Consider the following 21,418-nt stretch of genomic DNA (forward strand, 5'->3'; position numbering starts at 1 on the left):
AGCTATCACACACCCAGTGACAAAATGACAAACTTGTCTACTGAGATTATGACAGCTATTGCGACCAGACAATAACAAAAACAAAACTAAGTAAGAAGTAAAATACACTATGCGACACGAAGATGGGTCTTGTCACATTAGCTATCACATACCCAGTGACAAAATGACAAACTTGTCTACTGAGATTATGACAACTATTGCTAGAAGACAATAATATAAACAAAACTATAAATGTGACGTAAAACACACATGTGATATGATGATGGATCTTACGACAGTAGCTATCACACACCCAGTGACAAAATGACAAACTTATCTTCTGAGCTTATGTATTACTTTTGCTACAAGACAATAATTTATGCAAATAAGAAGTAAAATACACATGCCATATGATGTTGAGTCATGTGACAGCAGTTATCACACAACCAGTGCATAAAAATGACAAATATAATAAATTACCAGAGGTTAATAAGGTAATATATTTAATAACCTTACCTTTTTGGATCGCTTCTTTCATATCATTGGTCTAAAATCACTTTTAAAACCATGTTTACTTGTTCATCGCTCGTAAATACACTCCTCAACCGCGGCTTTAAATAAAATATGATATTGAAAAAACTAACTGGAGCTAATACATTGAAATACCTCAAAAGGTCCATAATATGGTAACCAGTAATACTACACGGGCATTAGGGTCGCACTGACACAAATAGCTTTGTTACACTGATAAAAGAACTTGTTGTCCTATTGCTTCAATTTCCGAAAGTGGACTGATATATTTGTAATAATCACGAGTTATTTATATTAGCAAATATAGGACCGGCATATCACTAATGACGTTTTTAACTTCATGATCAGGAAGGGGTAGTTAACTAATTTGTTTTTGGCAGTATTTAGGAATATTTTGCGTGTTATTTTTTTGTGTTAAACTTGTTGAATGTTATTTAGCGGCTTCAAAGTAACAAAATAAGATGTAGGTACTCAATTACTAATAATTTATAAAAAAAACTGTATATGATATGGTTGCGACTCGTGACATAAGCTGTCACATTGCCTGTGATAAAATGACAAACTTGTCTACACTAATAGTGACAACTACTGCTTCTTGTCTTACACATAATAGTTGTAAAAAAGCTTTCACAAATTGGTTGGTGTCAATTAACTATGATGAAATGGAGATAATATTCCACCCTTAATGTACCCATGTCATTATTGTTATTATTATCTTGGGAACACCCTAATGGGTGATGTTAGATATAGTGTGTGATATAATTATTATAACTCTAAATTTTGTAAAAATAATTACAATTATAGCAACTAATTAAGGTTTAATTCTGTATACTAAAGAATATTCCAATATTCTCTCTCTCTTTCTCTCTGGATCTACCTATCCAATCGTAAACTCTAATTTAAGTTTTGAGAAAAGGAAATAAAAACTATTTCATTTTCGCATAAATAAAACACATTATTAAAGCCATCGCTATCTATAAATTAGCTATCACATTCCCAGTGACAAAATGACAAAATCAAATAATGATTCAAGATGTTGTCAATATACAGTTATTTATTAAAATAATCTAAAACAGTATTTTTATGTTTACCTAATAGTTAGCCTATATGGTCCCATAGTTGGGCACATGCTTCCTATCAAACCTGGCCCAATGTGGATTAGAAAGATCACACACATAATGAAATTGCTTTGCAGGTGTGTGCAGGCTTCAGGTTAGGAAAAGATCAGGTTAGAAAAATTTCAATTCAAATCCCGCTCATAAATTTCAAAAACACTCGTGAAAAGTTTCGTCCAGGGAAATGCTGCCACCTTACCTATTTTTGCCACCAAGCAGTAATGTAAGCATTACAGCGTTCCGGTTTTGAAGGGTAAGAGCGAAGCCACGTCGTTTCAACGCACCATGTGGCATATCATTCTGATTTATATGTAGTACAATGCAGTGTCACAACGCAGCGTCAATGCCATCCCACGTGGGACACGTGGTACTTGTCAACTTATGCATCAGGGCGACGGGCGCAATGGCAGTGCCCCTAAGATCTTTGTGGTTTAAAGCTCGTGAATGGCACTGCATCTGTAATGGACAGGCATGTCGCTTACCACCAGGCGCACGACTGCTTTGTGCCGCTACTTAGTATTACAAAAAAAATTTGCAATATTTATTTCAAATATCATAGATCGAGATAACGTGGAAGAACTAAGCGGGTCGCTACCACGGATTTTTGTCATCCAAGTACGCAGAATATGTATAAATAACCTTTTGTATAAAGTTTTTGTTATACTATAGTTTAAATCTCGTGTATGGCAAATTTTCAATATCAACCGGAATCTTATTATAGAAGCGTATACATTGCCCTTTAAATGAATTTTCGAAAGTAGATTAGTTTTGTAACTACGTCATTTCTTGAAAACGTAAAGTAGTTTTTTAAGTTACTGCTCGTTCACTACGCTGACCTTCCTGAGAAGAACAAGCGAAAAACGCTAGGGATTGCTCTTTTCAAATAAACTTAAATGCTATGGAATACACTTTGAATCATAGTTGTGTGGAATCTAGACTCATGTTGTCTTTCCATACATCTTTATCTAACAAATACTCTTCAATTTTGTAACATGATTTTTCAATTGGACGTAGTTAAGTAAAAAGGATCCAATCCACAAAATTGTCAAAAAAAGAGTTATGTACCAAACGGTTCCTAAAGTCTTACCTCTTAGATCAGCAAAAAAATCCAACACATAAACATACATGCATTATAAGTTTTGAAAATAAAACAAGAGTGAGAAACACTTTTAAACTTGAAACTGCCATATCTCGAAAGTTAATGAATGTGTATTGGATCCATTTTGTTTAACTACGTCCAATTAAAATGCTTTTGATAACTTAGGAAATGATAATCTTAATATATACTCCGGAATCTTATTGTATACAGTTCCCCATAAAATAATCATTTACCTTAGTTAAACGAAATCGTAGTTTATATATATATATTTATATATATATACAATATATTAAATAAGGCTTAAATAACAACAATTTTATAGATCCAAAGTTAATATATTACACTAATACAAATTTGTCGCTAATTTCATTCGTTTATTCATATCATTTAAATTAGAATTTAAATTTATAATTCATTAACTAACTAAATTACAAGTAATTATTTTTACGATTCCAAGTGACAGGATCACTTCTTCTGCCGGCATACAGTAATATGAGCGTTACTGCGTTCCGGTTTTGAAGGGTGAAAGGTACATGGGACTTGTCAACTTATGTCTCAAGGTGACGGGCGGGTGCAGCGGCAGTGCGTGCCCACACCTTTGTAATGTAAAGCGCCGAGTGGTACTGCAACTGTTATGGACAGGCGAGTCGTTTATTAACAAAATGCTGGAATAATATTCCACCACCTGTACGCAACGAGACATCCAACTTCAAAGCACTGTACCGGCAACACAGTAGGTGTTAACTCACTTCAAAAATTTGTGTAGCTGTATATTTGTTCTTTTACGTAGTCTGTCTAGAATCGAATTTGTTGTTGCTTTGATCATTACAACATTAAAACCCTTTACAATCACAATTTACTCCTACAGCTGTAGTTATATTCACACTCGCTCATGCACTTACATGTCAAATAGGTTGTTTTAGATGCACTATTTACACTTTACTATGTTTATTATTATTGGCAATGTATAACTGTACGCATAGTCGTTATGTTTTTGCTTTCAAATAACTTAATCCCTCTTGTTGATCCTGACTGAAAACCAGCGCCTTAGGAAACTTTGGCATATGCTGAGTCAGCGCCCTTTCACTGCTATGACAATCGTGTTAGGTTTTTTCTTTTATGCTTAATCTGTATTTGTGTTATATCAGTGAATACAGTGTTCATCTATCTATCTATCACCGGCACGATTTGTTCATCCTGTCCCTTTGTATCATAAAGGATAAAGGAAAGACTTGTAAAACGTGTGTAGTCTAAGGCCTATGCGTGCCTACCCGTGCGCAACTGTGGAACATATAATAGATTGGTGATGAGATTGTCGACAAATCATAATCATCAATTAATAATTATAACTTTTTATATAAATAAAAACAGACCTTAAAACTTCGTGGAATTTCATATATTTGCCAAGTTTTATTGAAATCGGTTTTCGGAAAGTGTGCGAAACTGGTTTCATCCCCTAGTTTGCCACCCTCACTTCCCGTTCACACGGCATTGCACTGCACATTTTTTTGCAGTGTTCGATGTGCGTTTGTACGTATGTGCGTTTTTTTGCCGGATGAACACCGTGTGAACAGTTATATATCTAATGTATGTGCCACTGTTTATTCAGATCGGATTTATACTGCAAAAAACATGCAGTACAATGCCGTGTGAACGGGAGGGTAAGAGGTGGAATATTTTTTTCAAATTTAAATGGGACCAATACTGAGGTACCTCTTTTCCCACAAAAAAAGAACCATCAAAATCTGTTCACAAATGCCAGAGTAAAGTGCAGTCGAATTGAGAACCTCCTCCTTTGTTAAAGTTGGTTAAAAAAGAAAGATTTTTATAAAACGTGTATAGTCTATAGTATATAGAGATTGTCGACACAAACATTCAATTTAAAAATAACGAAGTCCGATGATCATCAGTGGACAGCTTTTGAAGTATCGTTGTTCATCTCCCATCGACACTATTTAGTGACACAGCTTTATGATATTACTGCAATCAACTCATAAGCTGTATCACCAAATGCTATCATATGGGAATGTTCTTGTTAAATTAAACCACATTTTTAAACGTTTAGTCACTAAGGAAGTATAATGACAAGTAGTTACATTATATAAACTAATTTAAGTACGAAATGGACATAGTTATGCAAACAAGAACCAACACATACATCGAGTGAAATTGAGTTATGTATTTAGGGTAGAACACCAGACGTGCTATTTGCCTGCTCACAAAAGATCTTGGCAATATACCAAGCTAAATTGGAGAAAATAAAAGTCTTCCAGTCAAGTGACAACAAAATAGTTACAGAAAACAATGGGATTTAAAAGTTATTTGCTTTAATCTGTCTATCTGTAACACCTAAATCTTTTTGAAACAAAAAAAAAAACAACAGTCAAAACAGTTTTTTTGCAATAAAGAACCAACAGGTTTTTGATCTAAAAAAGTACCTCAATCAAAGAAAAATCAATATAAATCAGTTTCTTTATATAATTCTCAAGGCTACACGTAACTCTGTTAAGTTGTTTGTCTCAAATAACTTACCTATTTATTTCTTCACACTATTTTTATAAAATTCTAATTCTCTCGATAGTGACATTTTGTGTGTTGGTTCTAGTTTGCATAACTATGTCTAAACATGCTTAATATACACTATAAAATAATACAAGATATTATGGTAGATAATTTTACCGAATACCATGCCTTGGGGCATCATAACTTCAAAGGTGGCTACGTTTCCCCTTTGGGTGGCTAAGCGCATTCTTTCGGTAAAGTAACTGCCAGCGTTGTACCGTCCGTTAACTAAAACACTTTTTAGAGATATCATGTGAAAATCCATAAGCCAGTTTTAGAATATTGAAGTTATTTAATGATATTTTAGCTCTGCATCATTACGGTAAGTTTCGATATGTCGGACCTAACTTTAACTGTTTTTAAATAGAGAATTTTGAACTCTATCTTATGCTATTTTAAACCGATATTTGACTACTTGTCTTATATTATATATTAGTACTTATATTTATCTGTCAGTTACACCACGTGTAAATAGTCAATGTTTAAATTAGCTTTGTTTAACACATCTTTTAAAATATGCAATGAAAATTGTGTTCCGAACTAAAGAAATAATCTATCTAGTAATCTATAAAGTATCTTATTAAGCAAGGCATAAGAATAAGGTACGTAGTATCTTGAACATGTTTATTATAAAAAAATAATAAATGCAAGTCTCTCAAGTCAATGACGACACCCGTCAATTGTTTCGAATTCGGGCTGGCTAATCGGAAGGCAGTTGTCACAGTAATGATTTGGCGAAATAGTTTTTAAACAAATTAAATGGACATTTCGTCTCTGTTTCTGGTTATATATTCGATGCTCCATCGTAATGTTTTGTGTCTTCGTTCGTCGACTAAACTCCTTTTACGCGATGCCTTCTGTTGTTGCGTAAATTGGCAATAGTAATCACTGTCCCAGTGACAAAATAGATAAACTTGTCACCTGAGCTAGTGAGAACTTGTGTCAATTGACAGGCTGTGATAAGTTCTTGAAGTTGCGTTATCAATTGTAATTCGACGCCTTACATTCTCAGACTCGTATCTTATAAAGAGTGATTATTCAAAAGATGGCAAAACTTTCTGTTTATATTAAATTTCTTATCAAGCATTGACTTACACATAAATGGACGTCGGGTCCGCGCTAAAAAGCGTCCGAACTTATAGGGCGTTAAAATCGTATACAGAGCGTCATTCACGCTTTAGTCTTCGTTTGTTCGACTGACAGCGAAGCAAGCAAAATTAAACAGTACTGCGATGACATTACAATTTAAATTCAACGTTTTAGCTTTTTCATATTCCTTTACATGTCACTACGTTTAAATAGGTTGACTTGGGGCATTTTTTTCGTGGTTTTTGTATTAGACCCGTCGTCCATTTATTTGTAAGTCAATGTTATCAAGGGTGTTAATTTGGATAGATTACTTTAAGAATAGGCAAAAGCCAGTGTGTGAATATGAAGGAAATGAGATGTGACATCAGCCTGCCAAAATTTATACAACCAATTTAATTATTTCAGTAACTTTGTGCTATAAGATACGAGTTTGAGAAAGTAAGGCGGCCTTATGTAAACCTTCAGGTCTGTGCCGCAAAAATTCAAAATTCACTACAAAAGTTCGTAGAATTACATCTATTTGCATTGACTTACAATTATATGGACGTCGGGTCCGCGCTAAAAAGTGTCCGCACTTGTAAGGCGCTAAAATCGTATACAGAGCGCGACACTCCGCTTTAGTCTTCATTTGTTCTACGGACAGCGCGATACTGCGATGACATAACAATTTAAATTTCGAATAGGTTGACTTGGGACATTTTTTTCGTGGTTTTTGTATTAGACCCGTCGTCCATTTATTTGTAATCATCAAAGTCAATGTCTATTTGCCAAGTTTTATTGAAATCCGTTACCGCCGTAAAAACCGGATTCATCCCCTAGTTTGCCACCCTTAGAGGTGGAATATTTCAAATTTAAATGGGACCAATACTGAGGTACCCTTTTTCTTTCTTTTCCTTATACACACAAAAAAAATACGGTCGGATTAGGAACCTCCTCCTTTTTTGAAGTCGGTTAACAAACAACAATAACAAAGAAAAAGGCGCCAAAAACAACCACATTCAAATTTAGAATTTCAATCTAAAAATTTCGTTATGGCGTAATGAAAGGCATTAAAATACGAGAGAGGGTTTATGAAACGAACCGAAAACATCTCACGAGTGTTGTAACGCCTAATTATGTACAGTTACATACACGGCCTTATCTACACACATATTATAAGCCCTCTGTGATATGTTCAGGAACCGCATGTTACGACTGGCGAAATGGCGGCAAATAAAAACTTTTCTCACGCATGTCACACAACCGAAGTTTTTATTTTTAATTTATAGGCAAACTAGAATCGGCCCCAACTATCATATCGTTCGATATCAAGTAACGTGTGAAATTGTTTGATATTTCATTTCGAATAAAACTTCATCTCGACTGATATTAGAATTGAGGTCCAATCAAATTGTTTTGTTTTTCAGAGATGTTCGACATTTGAATGTAATAATAAAATCGAATTCGATGTTATTATGAAGCAATAATAACATTTTCACAGATGAGAAATTTGTTCTAACAAAACAGTTTACCTTTATGCTGGTCGTAATTTGCGGTTTTTGAACAATTATAGAGTTTATGATATGTGTGTAGATAAAAGATTTGTAACGATTGCTGTGATTCGCTACAATCATAAATAGATCATAATAATACACAATAAAGAATACAGTAGAATGTGCATTTCAATTATATGTAACTCAAATACTGCCCATACACGCTTATATTTATCGCATTAATAGATTACCCACTTAGTTGGTTGGTCAAGAGATAATAATAATAACTTTATTCACTCACACAAAGGCAATGGTAAATCATACGTTATTAGCAAAACCAAAACAAAAAACATTTAGGAACCTTTGTGAGAGTCTGGAGCTCGTATTAGGATTCCCTGTACAACGAATCACCAGGCCCTCGCTTCCACAGCTGGACTTAATAATAATAAAAAGATGAACACTGTTAGTTAAATATAGTAAATTAAAATCAATATAAAATGGAGCGTGTGTGTGTTTTTATTGTATGTGGTCTGAGTAGGTGTGTGTGTGTGCTTGCAAGTCACGCGCTTCTTCTATTGGAGCGGAGCAAGTAAAAATTCGGCAAAATCGTATTCCAATATGATCAACCAATTATATAGCAGTTTTTTGCACGCAAATTTATTTACAGAGTATAATGTTAATTTTATTATATAAATAGTTTCCAAGAAAGCAGAAACAAGTGCGATGGACGAAATAAGTGCGACTTACCTCGAAACTTGAATGCAAATAAGGTTTCTGTATAACAATTATAATGTTATATATCATCAATAGTTACGTATCTATTACCTTATCGGTTTTTGTGGTTTAACAAAGATATTTGTTAAACTGGAACAGGAAGTTATTTATTTCAATATTGTATTTTTTTATAATACCAAGCAACGAGACGAACAAGTCGTGCGCCTGGTGGTAAGCGACACGCCTGTATAATACCGATCCGAATAGCCGAATACTTTCCACTATTTGAAATTTTTCGGAAAATTACCCAACAGTAGCAACCCCTAGAGTTTCTTGCTCACTCTTATCAGAGGAATCCGCCTTACGAATGAGTAGTAAGATGACGTTATAATATGACGATTTCAAGTGTAATATCTTACTTATGAAATAAAGATTATTTGATATTGAAAGCTTTGAGTGGCACTGCAACATTTATGGGCAGGCGTGTTCCACGATTTTATCATCCCGCAGTTCGCGAGGAAAAGAAAGGTGTTACAAACCTGTTGCATTTTAAGTTTGAGTTTAATTATACCATTTTGAATCACCCTGAACTCTCACAATAATATTATCAACGAACGTTTTGTGGTTAACCAAAATTACGCATTTCAAAGAATTTTTTTTTGTGGTCATTGGAAGTAGAAACTGCTTGATAACGACTTCAAGGTATTTTCGTTTGATTTTGTGAGAGAAAATGTTGAATATGCGAAAAGAAATAATGATTTCTTTTTAACCGACTTCAATAAAAGGAGCAGGTTCATAATTCGACTGTATTTTAATTTTGTGTGTATGTTACACGATAACTCGAGCGTTTGTGAATCGATGATTGTTTTTTTTGTTGGAAAGGGGGTGCTTCACATTCGAAGAAAATATTCCACCTCTAAGGGTGGCAAATTAGGGGATGATTTCGGTTTGTACAATTTTGTCCTCATTCCGGTAACCGATTACAATAAAACTTGGCAAATAGTTGTAATTCCAAGTTTTGAGGTCGATTTTTTTTCTATAAAAGTTATAATTATGATACCTGGTTGTAAGTGACACGCGTATCCATGACAGTTGTTGTGCCAAAGATCTAAGGGGTACCGACACTGCGCCCGTCACCCTGAGACATGAGTTGACATGTCTCATGTGCCTGTAATTTCACCAGCACCCTTAAGCCTTCAAAACCGGAACATAGTAATGGTGACATTACTGCTTGGTGGCAGAAATAGGTAAGGTGGCAGTACTTCCCTGGACGAACTCTTTCACAAGGAGCTCTACTACTCTAAAAAAGAAACTAAAAATTTAAAGTACATACCTTTTAAAACGCAGTTAAAACACATTACCATGTAACACACTAAACTGCACAATTTTCACTAATAACTTTCCGTGAAGTCCGTAGACTCTGCCCATCCCTTTACGTCACACAGTCGTGATTATGTGGAAAGGAAAAATGTCACTTCTGGCCTTTGGACAATAATATTCGAAAATTGTGTCATTATGCGACTAATATCCGTGTACGAAAAAAAAAACAAAAAATAAAAAAATATTTTTTGCGCCCCTCTTTGCCCAGGGGGTTAACAAAATTTCCCATTTTCCCACTCCACTAGTTCACTATAATTATATGAAATATAGAAATTGTATGATCTAAAATGATTTAAATTTAAATTCCACAACACGACAGGGGCTCTAATAAATAACTTCCTAACCTTTATGCACATTACAATTAACTATAACAACAATTATCACGTATTTAGTTTTATACATTATGTATTTAACAGGTTTTTAATGCGATCAGCAAAAGCAGGAAATTTTCACTTCCTTGATTATAGCACGTTCGGCGTAAATCGATGGAAATTAAGACAGATTGATTGTTTGTTTGTAATACGCGTGTGATAAAACAGTTTTGAAGGGTTGGTTGCTTTTTAACCGATTGCAAAACAGGAGGTTCTTCATTCGACTGTATATTTTTTTTGTATGTATGTTACGCGATAATTTGTGAACCGATTCTTGTGATTCTTTTTTATTGGAAAGAGGGTATTTCAATAGAGAAGCGCTATTTAAATTTGAAGAAGATATTCTACCTCTAAGGGTAACAAACTAGAAATGAATAACTTTTTAGGTCGTTTTTTTAGTCTGTACTGAGATTATTATTTATTCTTCCTTTTTGTGTTTAAAATATTATAAAAACACAACAAGCAAACCCGTAGATCATAACTAAGTGACATTAAATCAAAATTGCTGCCGTTGCAAGGTTGTGTGTCCAATACAATGCTTGCTCGGCGAAAGATATTGTGTACGGACAACGGCACGTCAGACTACACATTTTTGTTCGAAAATCGCTTCTAGTGCAACGGAACAAGATGCGTCAATGTGTAGCTTGATGTGCTGGCGTCTTACAATTACCATTGTTACAATTAATGTACTTCCTTGATGTGTCTTTGCTTGTGTTGCAACGAATAGTAAATTCGGCTTCTAGCCCAATAACAATATTCGGAAAGAACCGGGATCGAATAGGCGAATATTTTGCCAAACTATTCGGCTTAATTATATTATTAATTTGTTAACGGGGTCAAGATAATTTTTTTATATAAAAAAACCGATCTCAAAAGTTCGTGGAATTACATATATCGCTGCTTTTCAAGAGTAGTGGCGCAAACCAAAATAGTTCATATTAATTGTGACACAAATTCATTCAGAATGTGCTAAATTTTATTGAGAAAAAACACATCGCGCTTTTCATTGGTTAAAATAAACAGTGCCAACATGGACCAGTGTATGTTTCGTCGTCTTTGAACGTTGGATATGCTTCAGTTGTTCCTAAACCATCTTCCTGATGAATTTGTTGATTTTGAGATAGGCCACTATTTTAGAAAGCCATCGATATTTACCAAATTTGATTGAAATCGGTTACTGAATTTATTTTCTCCGAAATAACGTTAGTTCGAATTTTCATTACCCCGAAAACCGATTTATAACGAAACCGTTGTTTTTTCATGATATGTTGGATGTTTATTGCAAAGACACGATTAGGTTCGATTGAGTTAGGTTTAAAAGAAAAAAAAAACATTTTCCTCTCAAAATTACTTAGTTATGAAAATTCGAGCAAAACGTTATTTCTGGAAAATGTCATTTCGGACTTCTGATAGGTAACTACTGGAAAGTGCGCGAAACCGGATTCATTCCCTAGTTTACCACCTTTAGAGGTGGAATATTTAAATGTGACCAGTACTGAGGTACCCACTTTCCAACAAATAAAGAATTGTCGAAAGCGGTTACAAAGAACCTCCTCCATTACTTGAAGTCGGTTAAAAAGGTACTTGAATTTTCAAGTTATTGTTTATTTTATTTTTTTTATGGTATGGCGCTGGACGCGGACATCGTGGGTTCAATTCCCGATAGGACTAATTTGGGAACTATTCTATTCTATATATATTATTGATCCTGGTCTGAATGGTACGTATAGTACAAGGAATTACCTAGTTAATAGTAGACCGGCAATTGGTGTGGTTGGCTGGCACACACTTTTGATTACGGGTACGTGATTTTAAGACCTAATATGTGTGTAATATGTAATGATTACATATAATACTTTTTCTACGAATAAATAAAATTATGAAACAGTATCTACGTTAGTGCACCTATGTTGTTAACAATCCGTGAAACGGATTTTTTTGTTATATATTGTATCCCATTTATTAGTGTAGGCAAAGGTTCCACCGTATAATCTCTTCATATATTTGAACGCAAGCCAAACAAACGCTTCAAATACCGACCTCAAAAGTACGTGGAATTACGTCTATTTGCTAAGTTTTATTGAAATATCCTTAAATTCGCCACTATACAGGATTTGACACTGGAGATAATAAAAATCGGTTCTCACTTCTCAAAGTTATACCAAATACATTGCGTTTTAAATCTAGAAGAGCCATGCACAGCTGTGTGAGTAATAAGTCTTCAAATACTCGTGATGTCTAGCTTTCGGTAGAAGCCACACGTCGAAAGTGCTTTTAACAAATGAAAATTGTAAAAGTAATACCAAGTAGGTATATGAAACAAATTATGTGTGAACTTTTGTAACTGTCCTATTTAATAATAATAATCTCAGTACAGAGTACTAACAAAAACCGACCTCAAAAGTAAGTGGAATTACGTCTATTTGCTAAGTTTTATTGAAATATCCCCTAGTTGGCCACTATACAGGACTTGACACTGGAGATAATAATAATGGGTTCTCACTATTCAAAGTATATTGAGAGAAAAACGCATTGAATTGAGGAAAAATAGCAAAATCAACCATTAAAGTAATTGCTGCTTAAGTAAAATTTAGGCGCTATTTATAAAAATGAATCTCCATGTGTGAACAGCCACCTTTAGAGGTGGATGATTTTCTTCAAAATGAAATACCTACCCATAAATACAAAAATCTACGAATACAAGATACGTTTTAATTATGTAATCAAATTACAGGAATTACCTCTACTCATTTCAATGATAATGACTAGACATGACATGTAATTTTGTCGTACGACAAATTGTAAAGTATGATTGTAAAGTTGCCGATATTACAAAATAACGTAATAAGTATGGTCAATAATAAAATTAATAAAAAAATATAATTAGTCTCATTTTGAACACAATCGTTCGAGTGCTTGAACGCTCCCAGTACTATACATCTGTCTATTTCTTTCATATGATTTAGTATGTAGTTCCATCTCGCTCTTGTTAGATTAATTTAAAATTAACGTTTAAAAAGTAAAACTCATCATCCTGTCATGCCATTCCCGTTCAAATTTGTGTAGGTCATGATACGAATTTAAGCCATTCAGTTTGACCATGTCAAGTGAATTGTAAGGAATTTGGGTGGCTGGCTTATAAGCTCATAGTAGGCTCCCAGAACTTTAATGAAAGTTTCCAGCTCAGTGGCGAGTACCATAGACAATACAATTTTGGTTCAGAACTAAATCCTTTATTTTTTTCCATCCTCTGAGAAATAGAGCGCCTTTATGATATGGTTCATGAGAGTAGAAAAATAATTTAACACCTTCGTTGCTGGCTACAATTTTCAAGTGTTCAAAAAGTAACATTGTAGAAGCCAATGATTGTTTTTGAATTCATTAGTATATAAATTTCGTGATATTTCATTTCTTGAGTCCATTTTAGGATTATTTTGCGCCGGGCATTTCAACCCGGCGCGACCTAAAAAATAATTGTTATTAATAATAATAATAATTCATTTATTTGTGAAAACACAGGTTAGATATTATGCAAGTTGACATGTACAAAAATGAGTAGGTATAGTTTCACTGTGTCCGGCCAAACATTTGGCGTACAAACATATTGAAAATATATTTGGTATATGAATATTATAATACAAACATAATTACCGGTATTGACAATATAAAAATGAAATGAACAATATATATTATAATGAATATTATAATATTCATTCTTATATTACAATATAAGAATGAATATTACGTTTACGTACACGTAATGTTCGATTGATGTTTACATAAAACTGACATACGTCTGTTCATTTTAGATTGACATTTCACATTAACCATTTTTTTCATAGTTTGTAACTTTTAAATTCAATTTGAAGTTAGTAATTTTTTTTGTTTCCAAATGTCTACAATAAAATGTTTGTAGCAGTAGAGCTCCTTGTAAAAGGGTTCGTCCTAGTACTGCCAATACTGCATCACTGCGTTCCGATATTGAAGGGTAAGGGTGTTGGTGAAATTACAGGCACATGGGTCTTGTCAACTTATGTCTCAAGGTGACAAGCGCAGTGGCAGTGCCCCTAAAATCTTTGCGATTTAAAGCAACTGCAACTGTTATGGACAGGCGTGTCGCTTACCACCAAGCGCATGACTTGTTCGTCCCGTCACTTGCTATTATAAAAAAAATCTTGTTCTTTCTATTTAAGTCTAAAAAAGCATGACATCAAAAATCTTAAAAACTAAGTGGCAAGCATTGACTTAAAATTATATGGACGTCGGGTCCGCGCTAAAAAGTGTCCGAACTTATAGGGCGTTAAAATCGTATACAGAGCGTCATTCACGCTTTAGTCTTCGTTTGTTCGACTGACAGCGAAGCAAGCAAAATTAGACAAACTTCTTAATAAATAACTGCGATGACATTACAATTTAAATTCAACGTTTTAGCTTTTTCATATTCCTTTACATGTCACTACGTTTAAATAGATTGAGTTGGAACATTTTTTTCGTGGTTTTTGTATTAGACCCGTCGTCCATTTAGGTATTTGTAAGTCAATGGTGGCAAATCTAGAAAAGTATGCTACCAAGAATTTTAAAAACTAAGTGCCAACAGAAGTCCGTTAGTTCCGTGCCGGTCTTGTTATAAGGCTAACTACGTAGCGTTTGCCACCCGCGGCGTGAACGAGCATCGTAAAATTAGATGCCGGCAATTTTGATCCCCCCAAGGCCACAATAGGTAGATCAGGTGCTGGTTATTTTGAGCCACCACAGCGATGAACGTGTTAATAAATACTTGGTTGATTTTTAGCGTTTACTATAACAATAATAAGTTTTATACAAAAAAGGTGCTCATTTTACCACCATCACACGTGATGAAAGATGTCACATGTATACCTAAATAATGCATATTCGCTCTCGTATTGAAAAGGTCCAAGTTTTAGCGTTCCGGGAATAAGTCTGCAGGCAGGGAATTAAACTCCCTAGCCGCTCGCCATATAAATGTGGAAGCGAATTTGTTGACACGTTATTGTTTATCATCCTATTATAACAAGGAGGGCTGGACCCCGATTTAGAACTCTTCGATATTTTAATCGAATCATTCGATTGGAAATGGTTTTCGAATCGAAAGGCGCTTTCCGAGCCATTCAGAACATTCGAGTTAACCTTTGATTAGGATTCGCATACGATATCGTTATACAACGGCGTTTACGGAGTTAGTCGGTGAAATAGATTGTAAGAAAAATTAAAATACTTTTATATACATTTTGAAAACTTTAAAGGCCTAAAATATAGGAATGCATTAGTCTTGCGTTAAAATAAATTAATAAAATTGAACAAAATCCAGACTTTATTTAAAATAATAAGAGATTTCCATATTACGTTCTTGCTTTGTAAACGATAGGTAACTGTGTTCTAAATAACGTTCGTAGCCTTTGCCGGTCGATAAGTTCGAGTAATCGTACGGGTGTGACGTCATTTTGGTTCGGTTTCGAATACGACAGTTTGACGTTCGATTCGGGTGTTGTGAATGAAAATGAAAAGAAATCGGTCGACAACAAAGTTATTGTAAGGTTCAGAATCGAACCCCCTGAATAGATAGGGTGGTCCTTCATGTAACTGAGAGCTGGCGATGTCACCGAAACATCAATTAATTAAGTATTATCATTTGTTAAAAGACGTAATCAACTAATTTGCAAGTAAGCGATTCTTCGAAAGCAATTAATGGCCGTGACGTAAAACAAAAATATGCCGCTTAAGCATGTATTTTGTTTCAATTAATTATTAACCGATTTCAAAAAAACTCGCTTTCCAATTTGAATTTATTTATTTAGGGTCAGTTTACGTAGCCGCGGTACGGGGTAGAATATACAGGGCATCGAGTATATAATCAGAAATAGAGATTAAAATGTAATTTAATTTGTCAGCCAAATCATTACGTCGACAACCCGAATTCGAAACAATTGACGGGTGACGTCAATTGTTTCACTTCAAATTGACCAGTTTAACTTGAGCTTTTCTATAATGGACGAAAATTGAAAAATTACATATTTAATACTTAATTACCGATGAAATGCGATTCCGTTTGTTTTGTAATTAGATCTTTTGCTGTTTTTCCCCACACCACTGAATGGAACAGCCCCCGTTGTTAGAGATATTATCTTTATTACAATAAACAATAATATTTTTGGAATATACGGACACGTGCACACAGGTCAGTTGTTGGCGCTGTACTATTTCAGCTTTCTAATTTGTGATTTCAGCGCAAATGAGAGTTGATGTAAGTAATGTCATCGCAGTATCGCGCTGTCAGTCGAATAAATGAAGACTAAAGCGGAGTTTGGCGCTCTGTATACGATTTTAGCGCCTTACAAGTGCGGACACTTTTTAGCGCGGACCCGACGTCCATATAATTGTAAGTCAATGGATACAGCGGTAATTTTTTAAACACTAACAACCCCGAAGGTCTATTACTGACATCATAAACAACAACTTTTGTTCTATGACTTTTTAGAAAACATAAAAGGCAAACTATACGCGTTTTGAAACTCGTGTTTCCAGAACTAATCCTTGTAACTCTATAAGTAGAAGTGCTTCTATGAGTAGAATTATTAAAACTTATAATCAGTTTCGTAGACTATGTAATTTGGATATTTTTAAATATTTTCTGCCTAGCCTTAGATCTAGATCTAAAATGAAAAAATTAATGTTTCCTAAAAATTAACATAAAATTAATAAAAATAATTTCCCAAGTTTTTTTCTAAATATACTACTGCATATAATAGGGGTTAAAATATGAAATTGCCGATTTGTACTGAAAATCTAAATTGTTTATTTTTTAAATTTTTAACAAATTTATTTAATCAAAATAGTTGCCATTATTATCTATACATTGCTGCCATCTAATGGGAAGGTTATTAATGCCTTTGCGATAGAACTCCGACGATCTAGACTGCACAAACTGTGTGAAAGCATTTTGTACTGCCTCCTGGGAAGAAAACTTCTTGTCACGTAGATAATTGTCCAAATCACGAAAAAAATGGTAGTCCGTTGGAGCAAGGTCTGGTGAATACGGAGGATGACGAATGGTTTCTAACTGCAGTTCCTGAAGGGTCAAAATGGTTTCTCGTGCTGTGTGAGGTCTCGCGTTGTCGTGGAGCAATAATGGTGAAGATCGATTCATGAGTCGGGGCTGTTTTACTGCTAGTTTTGTCAACATGGTTCGGAGTTCGGCACAATAGACATCTGCCGTTATTGCTTGACCAGATCGGAGAAAACTATAGTGAATAACACCATGCTGCGACCACCAAACCATTACCTTTTTATTGGTAAGTTTTGCTTTAGGACACTGTTGTGGCATTTGACCTGGGGTCAGCCATTGCATTTTTCTTTTCCGGTTATCATAAAGAATCCACTTTTCATCACATGTTACAATTCGATCCAATATTCCTTCATTTCTGTACCGGTTCAACAAGGCAACACAAGTTTCAACACGCGTTTCTTTCTGCAGATCAGTCAAATCATGAGGCACCCATTTTTCGTATTTTTTTATTTTATTGATTTGACGCAAGTGAGTCAATATTGTGGGTAAGGTAACGTTAAACCATGCCGCTAATTCCTGGGTAGTTTGACTAGGATCGTTATTCACCTGTGTGGGCGGTCTTCCTCGTGACTCGTTCTTTAAGTCGAAATTTCCATCACGAAAGCGTTTAAACCAAAATCGCACGGTGCGTTCATTAGTAGACCCCTCTCCAAACGCAGCATTGATATTGCGGGCTGTTTCTGCCGCGTTAGTTCCGCGTCGGAACTCGTATTCAAAAATCACTCGAATTTTCGCAGTATCCATCTTTCTTGTCTAAATTGAATAACAAAAACAATTGAAAGTCGATATTCAAATGTTTCAAATTTAAAAAAAAAAAATCACAGAAACCATTTGAAAAAAGTTTCATTCGAAAACCTCAAACCATGAAGATTCTATGAAAATTCAAAGAACCTATTGCAATAAAACGGCAATTTCATACTTTAACCCCTAATATTTTTGACGATCTCCTGGTCGAGTGGCTTGCACACCGGTTTACATGGTGTCGTCATCCCTGAGGTCCCGGGTTCGATCCCCGGCCGGGTCAGTGTTGAAAACTAACTTTTCTATATTGTCTCGGGTCTGAGTGATTGCGGTACCGTCGTTGTTTCCGAATTCCATAACACAAGTGCTTTAGCTACTTACTTTGGAATCAGAGCAACGTATGTCATATTGTGTAATATTTATATTATACCTACTGCAGAATTTGAAAATATTTGAATTTGCATGTTTAGTTTTTTTTATACTTCTAGTTTAAGCTAAATAAACGTTCAGAGAGTTGCCATGGACACACACTTAGACAATCATAAATTAGCCCGGCCCTACTGGGCCAGATCCCAGAATCCAGAGACCTCTGCGTGACAGACTAGCATGATATTAGGCCAAGGAGGCAGTTAAAATTTAACAATAATATATTTAATAAGTTTGTCTAATTTTTTTTATAATATCAAGTGACGGGACGAACAAGTGGTGCGCCTGATGGTAAGCTACACGCCTGTCTATAACAGTTGCAGTGCCACTCAGAGCGTCAAATCGCAAAGATCTGAGGGGCACTGCCACTGCGCCCGTCACCCTGAGACAAAAGTTGACAAGTGCCATTTAATCGGCATCCTTACCTTCCAAAACCGAAACAGGAAAACAGTTGGCGGCAGGAATAGGTAAGGTGGCAGGAATAGGTAAGGTGGCAGTAGTTCCCTGGACAAACACTTTCACACAGAGCTCTACTGCTACAAATTTTTTTATATAAGCTTTAAATAACATTTAAAAAAACCCGACCTCAAAAGTTCGTGGAATGTAACCTGGCAAGTGCGCGAAACCGGATTCATCCCTTAGTTTACCACCCTTAGAGGTGGAATATTTTCTTCAAAGTCAGTGGAACCAGAACTGAGGTACCCTCTTTCCAACAAAAAAAGAATCATCAAAATCGGTTCACAGATGTCATCGCGTAAAAAACTGCAGGCGAATTGAGATCACCTCATTTCAGATCAGGATTTGAGTATGGTTTTCAGCGCCCCCTGCAGTACTCAAGTCCTGACTTGAGCATTGAGTACAGTTCTGGAATACGACCCTTAGTTTCGGACGTTTTAAATACAAAATTTTGTACTTATTCAAAAATAAACATCACTTTGTTCTTATTGAATTAAAAGATACTTTTATTATATTATTTACTGCAGTTTAGTTACCTGTAATCTTATTGTTGGCCTTTAAAGTAGGTCAACTAAAGCCTCTCCACGAATGTCATATTAAATGTAACATTTAACGTTAAAATTTTTGATATTTCTTGTTTTAGTTTTACTAGTCTAGATTTAGTTGTGTTTTTTACTTTTAATTTTTTTTTTCAATTCAATTCATTTATTTATTCGTTATTACAGGTACATGATATAGATGGTAATAATAATTTTATTGAATCTCTGCAATAAGCCAAAGTGTCATACGAAGTCAATTAAATAAAAATGTAATGTCAAAACAAAAATAAAAGAGAAATGGATACAATGTCAAAAAACTAATAATAATTGAAAATTCTAAAAATATTAATAACTAAATGGTACCCAACTGTCAGCATTTACCTATTCTAAGAAACTGTCATTAAAATATTCTTCTATGCTATAGTAACACTTGTCAATAAATAATTGTTTTAATACATGCTTGAATTGCATTCCACTAAGATTTTTTATTGCGTCTGGAATTTTATTAAATATTTTGGGTGCCATGTCGACAACGCTATTTTTGTATAGGGCCGTTTTACATATATTTCTTCGGACCATATATTTCCTGGTACGAAAGACGATAAGTGCGCTTGTGAACTTACTTTTTCTGGAAATTCACTCCAGTTCGTCTTAACAAAGATAGATGCCTCAAAGATGTACAGACATGGGAAGGTTAATAATTTTAGGTCACGAATTTACTATCATACTTTTAAATGTAATTGATTTATACATGTTATAATCGTTACTTCTTTCCAGGTCGGCTTCAAGGGTTACGGCTTGACATCCGAGCAGTTGAAAGCGTCTGGCACGTTCTCATTTAGCGACGGGAAGCAGTACAGCATCAGCCATGGCTCCGTCATCATAGCAGCCATCACTTCTTGCACCAACACCTCGAACCCCAGCGTGATGTTGGGTGCAGGTAAGAAAGTGACGGCTAGTGGTAGTTTCTAACCGACGGAGACCGACTAAAATGACATTTGTAGGGTTGCCAGTTTTCATAAAATTTTAAATAGTCATGTAGTAGTTGTCGATAGTTTTATCGATAGATTGTGAAAGAAAATAAAATGTTGCCAAAAATGATTGAATTGTGAATGTTACGACATTCTAATGATTTTTAATTGCGTAATTGCCTTCTTTATTCTTATTTTGATAGTTGGTACCATTGACTTACAATTATATGGACGTCGGGTCCGCGCTAAAAAGTGTCCGCACTTGTAAGGCGCTAAAATCGTATACAGAGCGCCAAACTCCGCTTTAGTCTTCATTTATTCTACTGACAGCGCGATACTGCGATGACATTACAATTTAAATTTCGAATAGGTTGACTTGGGACATTTTTTTCGTGGTTTTTGTATTAAACCCGTCGTCCATTTATTTGTAAGTCAATGGTTGGTACATTCACATTTTGCACATAAATTCCGAGAAACTTAGAAGTGAGAGTTTTTTTTGAGACCTTCTTTCTGTAATAAATGTTTAATTTTCAACCGACTTCAAAAAAAGGAGGTGGTTCTTAATTCGACTGTGTTTTTTTTGTATGATGTTACGCGATGACTCCGCCATTAGTGAAACGATTTTGTTGGAAAGAGGGTACCTCAGAAGTGGTCCCATTTAAATTTGAAGACAATATTCCACCTCTAAGGGTGGTAAACTAGGGGATGAATGATTTTTGAGGTCGATTTTTTTTAGTACTTTGTATTGAGGTTAGGTTATTCGAAATACTAAATTAGTCTGTTTATAAGTTAGTTAGTATAACAAGTTAGGATTAGGATTTACAATCTACAAATTACAATAGAATTTACAATCTGGGCCCCAAAGTATCTTTGAGAGATAAGTTTAAGG

General features: G+C 34.8%; 1 pseudogene; it reads left to right on the forward strand.

Annotated features, from left to right (window-relative positions):
- The window catches only part of LOC113234382, a 49,858-nt pseudogene extending 29,328 nt beyond the window's left edge, over window positions 1-20,530 (forward strand).
- Window positions 20,531-21,418: the final 888 nt, after the last annotated feature.

The sequence above is a fragment of the Hyposmocoma kahamanoa genome, unplaced genomic scaffold (genome assembly GCF_003589595.1).
Source record: "Hyposmocoma kahamanoa isolate Upper Pololo Valley unplaced genomic scaffold, ASM358959v1 84, whole genome shotgun sequence".
Taxonomy (NCBI): domain Eukaryota; kingdom Metazoa; phylum Arthropoda; class Insecta; order Lepidoptera; family Cosmopterigidae; genus Hyposmocoma; species Hyposmocoma kahamanoa.